A 12063-nucleotide genomic window follows, 5' to 3' on the forward strand; every position below is an offset into this window, starting at 1 on the left:
CTTCTCTGGCTTAAAGATTAGATGTTTTCTCTTGGTAAAGCTGGATATACCAACTGGCATTGGCTGTATTAAAATAAGGAAGAACCTCAATCAAAAAGCCTCTCCTAAGGCAAGCTTTCTTGTTAATATGCACCAACATGAAAGGCTTTCTTTTCATCCTATACAACTACAGTGTGTGTAAATTGCAGGGGGCTCATTGGCATAAATCTTGGCTGTGACCTCTGAGGTAAACTGGATTTACATTACTTTCTGACAAGAATTAAATGAAGGCCTTGTGGATATATGAACAGCCTTCTAGACTGCAACAGATGGGCATGAATGTGCTCCCTAGGCAAACTATCAGTGACATCTGTGTCCTCCAAATTCTGGTGGTCTCAGCCAATTAGCAGGCAAAAGGGAAAGAAAAAAAAAAAGGCAAGAGAGAAAGAAAGAAAAAAAAAACTCTGCTCTTTATTGTTTCCCTAGCAAGGGTCCTCACTCGAATNAAAAAAAAAAAAAAAAAAAAAAAAAAAAAGCCGGTCTCTGCACAGCTACCCAAGCCAGAGCTGAAGCAGAAGTGCTTCTGTTTAGAAATGGGATCAGAAACAGCCTCCAGCAGCAAGGAGATGGTTATCTGGCTGGGTAGACTACAGAAGCAGCATTACAGAAAAAGCTGAAGTAATTGGATGGAACTGATATTAATATTAATACAGAACAAATTCCAATCACAGGTAAGCCTGTGTAAGACTAGAGTAATATCACTACCATGATAGTCACACTGATGTAATGGAGAACAAAGTTTTGCCCAGTGTTAAAAAGCAGAAAAGGGTCCAAAGTGAAATGCAGTGCCTAACTTGGCTAGCCCAAACATTGCAGAAGCCTAGTTCTAGCTCCGTATTCAGACTAATGCCGCATTCTGCTTTCCTTCTGGAAGACTGAGCTAAGYGTCCAAATGTAAAGTCTACCACTACAAACCTGTGCTTAAAAACATTTCTCCTTTGGTGGGTAACGTCCAGGCAAATTCTACATACACCAGTGCCTGTACCTGCCTGGTCCAAAGCCGAGCTTAGTGCCCTGTGAAAGAGCATCTAGAAGTTGCAAGCAGAACAGGAAAAGCATTTTCATATTTTTTTTTGTTAGAACGATGGTTGGGATTTTTTAGTGCAGCAAAAGCCAAAACATTCGTTACAGTTATTTAAAAATAACGAATTCCAGAGCTTTATTTCAAAGCTAACCTTAATCTGGGAATGTTGCTTGCATGAACTTTAAACACCAGCAAGGTTTTAAGTATGGGAATGGGAGATGAAGGGGTGATCATCCATGGAAAACTTTAAAACAAGAACACAGGGCTACACTGGCCACCTCATGGAGCTCATTAAATGAAACATTTGGGAGTCAAACTGATAATTGAACTAGGCCATTCGATCTTAAAAGTAGTGACTAGACAAATATAAAATATATTAAAAAGCCAGCCCTCATGAAATACATTTTACAAGATATTTCTGTCTTCCCCAAAATTTTTAGCTAATACACCTAATTAAATATCCCTCCCATTATAAGAGCAGGCAGCATCTCTGGCAAAAACCAGATCCATGATGGAGGCAGTGCTTAGTACTGAACAAAAGCACCTGTTGTTTTGCCCTAGTAATGACTTTTCAGAGTGGCAATTTGCACTCTTCTCCCTCATCGTTGCTAGCTCATGCCCCACTAGGGAAGGCAGAAAAGGGAATAATTGAGGGGCAGATCAATAAATTAAAAAGTTAAAAAAAAAGAAAAAAGAAAAAAGGAAGACATAATGAATTTGGTACAGCACATATTTTTAGATCAAAGATGCCTTTGAAGTGACAAACTCTTAATCCATAAACTACTGAAGCACTTCCTTTCTCTCCAAAACTACTTGTTGTCAAATAAAATGGAAGTTAAGGAAATTATCTTTATCTGAAAATGGCGAAAAGAAGCCATCACCTAATGACAGCCTTGTCAAAATGACAATTGGGGAAATTGTTAGGAAGGCGAGGCCTAAGGACTGGAGGAATAAGCTTGCTGTTTGCTCTAATCTGGTCAGGCAGGCCCCACACAATTCCAGTCAGCTTGCTGTGTGAAACAGCTAAGTCTTTGTCAATGATAATAGGGGCTGGAAAGACTTCTCTTTCATGAATATGTATCACTMCCCCCCCCCCCCATGTCTACAGAGAAAAACCCTTCAAAACTGCAAAATAAAAACCAACCCACCAACAAAAAAAATCCCAAAACAACAAAATCCTAAGCTCTGGGGCTGTGCAGACCGAAAAACTACTAAGTAATGAAAGCTCACGTTTGGAAAATGGCGCCAGAAGGATCTTCTTCCCAAAGTCTTTCCTGGGACTTTTATTTCCCAGCACACTGGGATGAGGCACTTCAAGTCTTCACTTGTAAGTATGAAAAASCAAAATGACCCATTGGGTGTATTATGTCCATCACTGTATTTTACATCAAGTATTTGTCTGAATGTGGCRCTTAGGTGTCAAAACCCTGGTCACACATGCACATCATTGGGCTGATATAACAGAGCCTCACATGAATGCCTGATGACTTGTGGGAGAAGATTATTTTTGGCAAGTCTAAATGTTTCCACGTGCAAAGGTTTTAAGCACAGGCACTGGATTGGTTTCATATCAGGATAACAATTTCCCTGTGAAGTTTACAAATAAGTGGCATTAAACATTATACCTGGAATCATCTTTATTAATTACATACATACGCTAATGCAATAAGAATGGGTTCCTTTWCATGTAACAACACACTCAAGGCTTTAAGAAGGGGCCAGTGATTTCCCAGTGCTCATGTTAAAACAATTTTCTGAGAGGTGTTTATGACCTTCTGCAAATAAAATCTTTCACAGCTTCACAAGTCAAACTGTTTGAATCACCGATCCCTTCGAAGTTTTAGGGATATACACACATATATATACATGTGTGTGTGTGTGCACACACACACATGTGCACACACAGTATTAATTCTCAAGAATTCAAAAGACTGGAATAAAACTGGAAAAGGAAAGCTAAATCCTGCCAACTGAGGCTGATGTATAGACAGAAGATGCTTTAAAAGGTTGAAATGGCTCAAAAACGCATGTCAAATATTGTCTCTGCAGGACTGATCCAGAATCTCCTGTAAGCCCAAACCTGCCCTTTAAGTCAACAGAAGGACAGACAAGGAAACAATGAGGAATCGAACCAAGTCTATGCCTGTTAYGGAAGACTTGAACATATTTTAAGGTATAGTGGATTTTTTATTTTAAGGTATAGTGGAAAGTTGTGATATTATTAAAGCATTTGATAGTGTTTAAAAATTTACCTTCAAATGTTTATTATCTTTTTAGCTTTGCTTGTAACACTACAAAGTATATCTTAACTTACTAAGAGAAACTGTGGTAATATTACAAACTTCACTTTTTCTCCAAGTAGCAAATAGAATATAAAGTTTGACTTCCAGCAGAGATATTGAGACACAAAGCTCAATTTTGAGGGTTTTCAATATTATGCAATGTTTGCCATAGACATTTCCATTTCATTAGCATATTCTACTTTACATGAAACCCAGCAATGAATGCTGTCCCTGATCTAAGGCTAATCCTCTTTAAAGAGCTACAGGCTATATTACATGTGGCCATAGCCACGGTTATGCCACGGCTGAATCACTTTGAAGCCTATTGAACAGTGTTCCCTTGTGAGACTGCACACAAACCCACAGACCAATGCTCCCTGCGTTGTGAAATCCTACTGTTTTTGTCACCAAGAATTTTAACGGATATAACCTCCTAGCCCCCTTATTTGGGGCTAGGAGGGAAGAAATACGGGGCTGCCCTCACTACCTTTCAGTGAGGATTTACAACTAAAGCATACACACCTAACATAGTACAAACACATTAGAGAGCAACTGCTCAAAGGGAGAGTAACTGGAACAAGAGAAGGTAAAGATGAACCAGGCATCAGCTTCCTTGGGTAAAAGCTCTGTCTCCAGTACAACTTTTTCAAGGCTTCTGAAATACAGCAGGTTACAATGGTTCAGTTTTAAAGGATGGCAGACACTATATCCTCAAATGGGAAAGAAACAGAAGATGCCAAAGCAGGAGTATTTGTTCCCTCCTTCCCCCCCCCCATTCCACCTTAAAGCCTTTTTTGTAGAAAGGCTCACATTTATTTCTGCCATCTTTGGTTCAGGCCTATTTTTTGTTCATTTTGTTTTAGGATRCTGGCTAGAAAGTAAGAGTTGTACTATGATGATTCATGAGAAACTAAATTCACCAGAATTTAAAGCACACACCTGAGGAAAACTGACAGTATTGTATTGTGCCAGGTAGCTCCACAACATAATAGACATCACAGGTAAAGCTATTCTGGACAGCATCATATATATCTTTAAATAAAAACTGGGTTATCTACCTTCAAGGCAGAGTGCATTTGTTGCATGCACGTACCATTTAACCCCTTAAGGGATGAAATAATGGAATTTGGTATTTATTGTCACACAGCACAGAACGTAGAATCCTTAATACCTATACAAATTCAAATAAAAAAAAAAAAGAGAAGAAGAAACACTCCCTTCACTGATGTATTGTTCCTGCTATATATCAGCAGAGGACAGTTTCTCTGTTTTAGGGCATATCTTTAACTCTTGAAAATAGCCCTCTTTGTTCAATCACTGCTTTTGAAGAGAGCTGTAAAGGTTGATTCTGTTCAGTCTGCACTTTTACACAGGAAGTTATCTCCATTTAAACAGTATAGAATCAGAGAGAGTGAGTAAACTCAGTCCCTATGGTAAAATCTCATCCCCTGTGAAGGCAATGTTTAAGTTGCTTGTTTTTTTAAAAAAGCACTGCATCCTAAATGTTGAATATCCTACAAAATTTAGAACTGCTACTATATACCTGAAAGACAAAACCATATCACTCCTCAGGTGGTACATGAAAGGACAAAATATTTTCTCTTTCTAATTTGCAAGAAGTCTCACAAAATAACAAGGGTAAGTCTCTATAYTTCTAGCCAGCATATACTTCTCCCTAAAACTAAACAACCAAATYTTCCACTAGTAAATCACCTCCATATACAGCTGAAGAGAGAAGACTATCAAATAACTGAAAACTGGGCTCCCAGTTATTGGTAAACACAGACAACTCCAGTAGGACTAACCACCAAATAAATCCCTGCTTTTTAACTATTTTTTTAAATAGAGTTCCTTTGTTCTACAACTGTGAGGAATGAGCACAGTTGCAGTTAGCAACTGTGTAYAGAATACTCATCCCCAGTGTGTTCCTCTAAGTTGCATGAATGATTTCTCATTTTCAGCTCCACTGAAATTCATTAGGASACTTCTCTGAGAAACATGCTCTGCACCAAAATGCTTAGGCTTCAGTCTTCATTCCAAATTCAAGAACAGGGAAGAGCTGACAATTCGTATGGATCAGGGTTTAAAGATGATTTGTGTACAATTTTAAGCAAGGAGCAATTCCTGAGTACCTGTTCGATGGCAGTGGACCTCCCTTACTCCTCTTCCACTTCTTGTTCCCACTGCTCATGAAAGCTGGGATCATGCATAGCCTGTCTCCCACAGAACRAGCCTTCCTCCAAAATCACAACCATCAGGAAGAGGGGGCTCCAACTCAYAAGGAATGTCTTCACTTCTTTCCACACTGTCCCTGCTGTCCTTTTTTCTTTCTTGCCCTGGCTCCCTACCAGTTATTTAAAGGAAGGACTGCCATCCCTTAGTCAGATTAAGGAAGAAGATGCTGAAGATTCCCTGTTGGGTCAGTTCAAGGTTCTTGCTGTGCAATGCTAACAGGCCAAAGGGGATCAGTCTGTTCCACCTCACAGCCTCTTGCTGGTATTTACCTTATTCCTTGACATCCCCTCACAGCGTGGTTTCACTGTCCTGTAGGTCATTCTACAGGCCTCAGTGACAAAGCAAACACAGGGAGGAGAGAATGACTGGGGGGGGGGTAGGAAACACAACCAGGAGGATGGTGAGAAGGAAGAACACCAAACCAGAGGGGCAGGAAGATGGAGGAGAAATTGAGATAGTACAGAAAAGATAGAAACAGGGAAGAAGATAGAGGGAAAAGACAWAGACAAGTTAGAGTGGAAAACCAGAGGCAAACTATGATGTTGAAACAGAAAGAAAACACAAGAGTACCAGGAGAAAACACGAGAGTACTAGGAGAATGGCATAGACAGGGTTCACCTTGTAAGATACAGTTCTCCTCACCAGTCAAGAGATGTGGTATCATCAGGAGTTGATTCAGGTCAGATGAGATTGAAAACAGAAGCACTCCTTTTCCTGAGTAAAGGAGAAGGATGGAAGCAGTAAAAAAAACATGGAGGGAATTGCATGCCCTTTTTCCTTTGGAGTACCTCCTAACTGCTTCATGATGTAGAGCTATTTTTGGAAGCAGGATTCAAAATTTCAGTGAATGCAACTCCTTCTTGTGCATATCTCCTCCCTCTCACATCGAGATCCAGCTGACTATCTTGCTATATATTTAGAGTGTATGTGCCCATAGTGGTTCTGTACAGATACACTACAGGTTGCTAAACACCATCTTTATGTGACTATCCTGGCATATTTCTTCTCTGTGTAAACGTGAGGCACTTCGGCAAGGTTAACAGCAAATAACTGCAGAACCTAGCCACAGACGGTTGCTTCCTCTTTTATGTCKTTCCTAAACGAACTCATGCAAGCTACTATTGTCGCTATTGCCATTTATTTAAATACCACAACAAGCTCATGCAATATCAGAATGATAACTCCCACTTAAAAATAAACTCCCCAAATCTCTCTCTCTCTCTCACACACACACACACACAGGTCAGAGCCCTCCCACCTGCGGCAGAGGAGGTCGGTTCAGAGCAGCGCAGCGCCCGGGGCTGCCTCGGGACCCCCGGAGGAGGCTGCGCTCCCGCTGCCTGAGCGAAGGCTGCCACCGCGCGGCGAGGACCCGCAGGCGGGGAAGCGCCACCTGCGCCCGCTCCCACCATTTCCTCCACCCCAGACTGGGCCAGCTTGAACTGGACCAAGAAACGGGCAGCGACATAGCCTGAGAGGAAGAGCAGCCAGAGGCCGTAACTGCGGCATTTCAATCCAACGCGYGTGATAGTTGCAGCTTTTGGCCCAGCACAGTCCATGCATAAGCAAACGCACCTGCCGGYCCTGCACTTTACAGCTCTAAAGCACTAACGGGCTCTCAGGAACCACTCCTCCTTGGCTGTGTGTGTCCCTGAGGCACGGAGGACCACTTCCAGCCACCTCAGCGCTGCCCAGAGAGCCTGGCGGGAGCCCTGGGACAGCTCCGGTACAAGCTCAGCAAGCATCCTGCCACAGAGCACGCCTGGGCCCGCRCGACACGTGCCCACCGCTGCATGGCAAAGGCATGGCGTGTAATGCGGGGGAGAGCGAGCGGACAAGCTGCAAGGCTACTTGGAGGTGTGCCAGAGGGGCTGAACAAACGAGGGGGATAAGGACTGGGCTGGCGTGGTAACAGATTAACATTTTTCATAGCCTTTCCACTAAACCCACTACATAAGCTGCACTTCAGACGTTTAACCTACGTGGTAGACAACGTGTGAATGCTTTGCTTATGTCCCCTGCTGRTGAGAATTCAACCTTGCAGAGTAACAGTATCTCTACGCACCTGCTTTCAAAACAAACAAACAATGCATTCAAATCCACCATGGGTATTTTCTAATGCAAAGTTTGACACAGAAGTCACAACTAGATCACAGCTTCTGCTTCTGTGTTCAYGTGATGACACCATTAACAAATCCACTGTACTAGTGAGTGAGAAGCCCAGTAACCCCTGGAAAAGGGTTACCAGAAAAATACTAATTTTACCTACAGCTTCCATAAACACAGTTCCCCCTGTTACACCTAAAACCCTTGTGTCACAMGGCTGGCAAACCTGTGGGCTACATCTGCGGTTTTGATAAGCACCTGTAAACGTTTGGCCTTGGGAACGAAGGAAAGAACCGCAGCGAGATCTCAACATCACTGAAATCAGGCCAGACTTGCTGTTCATCTAACAGGATGCAGAGTCTTTCACAATACTCGTTTAAATAGCTGAGAAAAGTAGAAAGTGTCAAACTACCTATTAACTAGCCTCATATCTTGTCTCCAAACACAGATCTGCAAAATGGCTTTTCACAGCAAAAGAAACTGAACTACCGAAGAACATGTTTCTTAAATACTCGAAAAACATTTTTCTATCTATCACAGAATTCCTAACTTGTAATAAACCAGGTGGATCATTAAAAGCCTTGCCAACAGCTCAACATGTTAGAACGTGCAGAAAACCATTATAGGGATGTTCTGTTAAAGCTTCATCTATTTTCTTGTTGACTTCAGTAAAGTCACTGGCCACTCCTGGAAAACACAACTTAGCAATCCACTAATCATCTGTAGCAAATAAAGGAAACGGGCTATACCTGCTGCTCCTCCTTTAGTTGCTCATCGTTACATGGGAAGTTTTATCACAGGAGTAGTAGGTTGGAATAGCTGAAATTCAATGCTGCAGCACAAACTGCCAGTCAAGTAACTACTAAATACGTTTTATATACATGTTAAAACAAACGTGCCTYCCAACCACCATAAAATGGGTATGCTTTTCATCAAAAGCAAATTTGTCAAATAATAACATTCTCCTGCATGCTTTAATATCTAAAGCCTGTAGATTTTACTGTAGTATTCACTAACAGAGCTTTGACCTATGATCATCACTGAAATCAAAAAGTAATAGTTCAATTTAATAACAAGATAAATACTCTTAAAAAGCACACATGCCTCAGAAGCAAACCTCATGCTCTAGGCAAAGCAACAGGAATGACAAACAATCTCTGAAAGGAATCAAAACTCACTCAATTTCTTCCACAACAGGTAAAGGACGGCTACAGGGGAAGCCAGGGGCTGGAGAAGTTTTGTGCTCAGCTAGCCCAAAAGAATTAGCTGGCTTGCAAATAAATAAATAAATGTTATTTACATATAGATACACAAAACCCCTATCCTTTCACTCACTAACCCAGAATACACTTCCTTATTATTTCTTATTAATTTTTTAATAATCTTATTACCCAAGATGAACTTTCTGAAAAGAGAAAGAAATATATCTGTCTTCAACTACTCTCAGATTTTCAAAGCTGATCATGACTGAAAGTAGTTTAAGAGTTCCCAGATTTTTCCACTTTATAAATGTACATATTTGGGATGCAGAATTATCCAAAACCATAAGAAACTGGATCAAAGGTTTTGGCCTTAAGAATCAGACCAAACTTGTTAAAACGCACTACCACAACAAAAGCACCCCCACCTCTATCCCTTAGCTTACCATAACCACCAATTACAAATATTTAATCAGCCCAAACAGCTAGCATCTCTAATACAGCACAAGCACTTGAAATATCTACAAAGACAGGCCGTACTGGACATGATAAATAAGCACCACAGCACACTGGTATCAGAAGAAACACCCATTTAAAGTAACGGGCATTACTTTTTTTTTTTTTTTTTTTTTAAATAGTACTTCCTGCTCTCTTACAATTTTTATTTTAGTACTTCCTCCTCTCTTACAATTGGTAAGGCAATGAATATACAAGACATTCAAGACAGCTTGAACGGAAAGCACGGCTCTGCTCCATCTTCATTTACTCACCCAACACTCTCCTTGTAATCGAAGGGAAAACTGTGTCACTGGCTGTGCAATGTGGCTTGTGCACGTTTCTATTCCCAAAGTGACTGAGATTTCAGATGTACCTCAATTATCAATTTCATAACTCCAGGGTTGCTAAAGTACAGGGAGGTGCTAGTAGAACTTCCAGGGAGTAAAGTGCCTTTTCTTTCCAGCACGTAAAGTGGCTAAAACCAAACAGGTTTTGTAAAAAAGCGCAAGGGAGGAGCCAGTTCCTGCTTCTGACACCTTCCAGCCTCCGCACACTACAYGAAACAGGACAGCAGCAAGAGCTGCTCCAGTAACTAGGTAAACGTTGACATCAGCTCACCTGGCTTGAGTCCCAGCRCCTTGTGCACAACACAATGCTGCCCAGCTCTACCAGCTTTGGGCATCTGTTTGCAGTTTCCCTTTTTGTCTAAAGGAACAACAATAATAATTAAAAAAATACAACATAGGAATGAACTCTAGTAAWCTAAGTAACTATTACTGCAGGAAATCCTTAAGACTACACTCAAAAGTATGAATGCAAAGAGCCAAAGTCTTTTCTCATGCAACAGGAAACTTGGAGTCATTTYCCTGAAGCTGGTGGCATTCCAACTTGCAGAAGAAAGCACTAAATCCATTTCCTGTCATCTTCTGTATGAAGTCATGCAGAGTATTTAATTCAAAAGATAGCAAGAAGTATGTAAGTTAATTTAAGGCTACATAATCCTAGGGGAAAAARAAAAGAAAGAGTACTCACACAGCTCAATAGCTACTAGTATCAAAATAATTTGATCAAAAAAGATCTAGCTCTCACACAGCACGGAAGTCTTGTAAATAGGCTCTGCTTCCGGAAATGAAAAGCGAGGAGGAATTACAGCAATCAGCATGTGCAGTAAATGTAATGATTGCACAATAGTGGGTTTTCCAGAAGAAGGCAAAGCATTTTTGTGTGAACATATGTGCCCAGCCCAGATTGCTGCAAAAAAAAAAAGGGGGGGGGGCTTTCCAGTAAGTCAGTAACTTTAAAGAAACTGTTTTCATTATCTGTTTTTCAAAATGATTTCTCTCCAAACAAAATTTAACCTCATTTTTCAGATGAAAAGGGAGAAAGATAGAAGAGAGCTTTTATCTGCACCCAGACTATATTGTATAAAACCAATTGCAGAAGAAAGAAATCAACAAAGAAAGAAATCAGCAAACTAGAACTAATTTCCTTGTCCATTGACCAAATAAAAGGAATCTGCAAAAGAAGTTCATTTTAACTGACATAAACATTTTATAACCTATGTCAAAGCAGTCAGATTTTCTGTACTTTATTAAGACACAACACCTTTGTCAGGGCCAACACTACACAAATACACACGCGGGGCACAGAGTAGTCTAGGATTAAGGTTGAGGTCAAGACTTGTATTCTACACCCTGCCTCTTGCATGGGAATCAACGTACTTCTTAAGAAAAACTAAGCAGCCAAATGAGAGGTAACGGTACATTTTTCCTACTAGACATTATTTCCTATGCAGTAATGGTGYCCCAGGACTGCCAGTTTTCAGCTCAGCTTAGATAAACAGCCAAGAAGAGATTAGGTTTTTACCAAAGGCAGTTCAATGAAACTGAACCACTGCTGCTTCAAGCAGAACAAAATAACTGAATAGTTTGTGATTACAAAACACTATGAACTAACTCTATTTAAAACGTGCTACTACTTCTATGTACTTACATTGGTTTYCAAAAGGGTTAAAGTTTTGGAGTTGGCAATTGAAATTATTTTGTCTGAGATCAGAATCTGTGAACTGGGCTCACACTCCTTGTGACAGCAGTATGACTACTCATATAGTAAAATGCTCACGAGCACAAGATTTTTACACATCTATATAAATTCCAGATAGAGCTATTTTTTTCCACTTATGCATAGTAGAGAACTCTGCATTTTCARAGAAGTCGCATAAAAATTCCCTAGCACCTGCCGAGCAGAGATCGATTTTTTATTTTTTCTCTCAAATGCGAAACTGGGCTGAATACCCCATGCAGTTTTAAGAAGTGTGAGGAAGCACGCTCTAAGGAATACAGCAGGTGGGAATCAAACARGCATTGAAAATCCGTGCCAGGGACATACACTGCTCCCCAGGACACCTCACACGCCAACACTCGCCTCAGGGCGAGACCCCGGCGCCTTTAGCGGGGCTCACTCCCGCACGCCCAGCAACGGGCGCTCCCCGCGGGGCGACGCCGTCACCCGGGGGCCACACGCCGTGCTCCCGGCCCTCCGACCCCTGCCCTGCTCCTGCCGCACGGAGCCTCCTCCACGCGCTCTGGCCCCTGCGCCCGCCGCGCCTAACGTAGGTGGTAAGAAAACAACCCACCCGCCGCCTCGCTTTGCCCTCCCCCGGCTCGCCCGAGCGGCTCGC

General features: G+C 41.5%; 1 protein-coding gene across 4 annotated transcripts in view; it reads right to left on the minus strand.

Annotated features, from left to right (window-relative positions):
* The window catches only part of ALPK1 (alpha kinase 1), a 51428-nt gene that overhangs the window by 38762 nt on the left and 603 nt on the right, over nucleotides 1–12063 (minus strand). Inside the window, exon 1 of one of the 4 annotated variants that reach the window (XM_085309186.1) lies at nucleotides 10002–10081. The exons of 2 other annotated variants lie outside the window; for them this stretch is intronic. The gene's annotated coding sequence lies outside the window, so the exon portion shown is untranslated. Of the gene's footprint in view, nucleotides 1–10001; nucleotides 10082–12063 lie in introns of those variants that run through there. One more of the 4 variants, XM_085309214.1, reaches the window with a different exon arrangement.

The sequence above is a fragment of the Rhea americana genome, unplaced genomic scaffold, assembly GCF_003343005.1.
Source record: "Rhea americana isolate MKP2758 unplaced genomic scaffold, rheAme1 scaffold_106, whole genome shotgun sequence".
In the NCBI taxonomy this organism is placed as follows: Eukaryota; Metazoa; Chordata; class Aves; order Rheiformes; family Rheidae; genus Rhea; species Rhea americana.